Source organism: Corvus kubaryi, unplaced genomic scaffold (assembly GCF_017639235.1).
Source record: "Corvus kubaryi isolate FWS band 111438036 unplaced genomic scaffold, C.kubaryi_AGA036_p1.0 37391, whole genome shotgun sequence".
Lineage (NCBI taxonomy): Eukaryota > Metazoa > Chordata > Aves > Passeriformes > Corvidae > Corvus > Corvus kubaryi.
The window spans coordinates 9,641,149-9,641,612 of record NW_024581130.1 but is presented as its reverse complement, the minus strand read 5'-3'; positions in this window follow the sequence as shown (position 1 = coordinate 9,641,612).

Here is a 464-nt window from a genome sequence, read left to right as displayed (position 1 = left end):
AGGGCCACCCCCGCCGCGCCGCCGCGCGTCCGGCCACGCCCCCGCCGCGCCGCGCTCCAATTGGCCCGCCTGCCCTGCCCATCAACGCCGCTCTCACCCCTGGCTCCGCCCCTTGGCATAAGCGCCCTGCGATTGGTGAAAAAGTCTCGCCGTTACTTCAGTCCCGCCTTCCCATTGGCTGCTTGCCCCGTCTGTCACGCCCCCCCTCCGCTGCCGCCCGCCCGAGCCCCCGTCCGCTGCGCGCCGCCGCCCGCGCTCTGACTGGCCGGTGCACGCCTCCATCAGCGCTCTCACGCCCGCCCCCCAATTTTAATTGGGCAAAAGCACCGCCCATCTCCGCGCCGAACCAATCAGCGAGCGACTTCCGGCGCCGGGCGGGGCGGCGAGCAGCGGGGGCGGTCCGGCGGGGTGGGCGGGGCCGTGTGTCTGCGGCGGAGCGGCGCGTCCGGCCCGGCGGGGCCCAG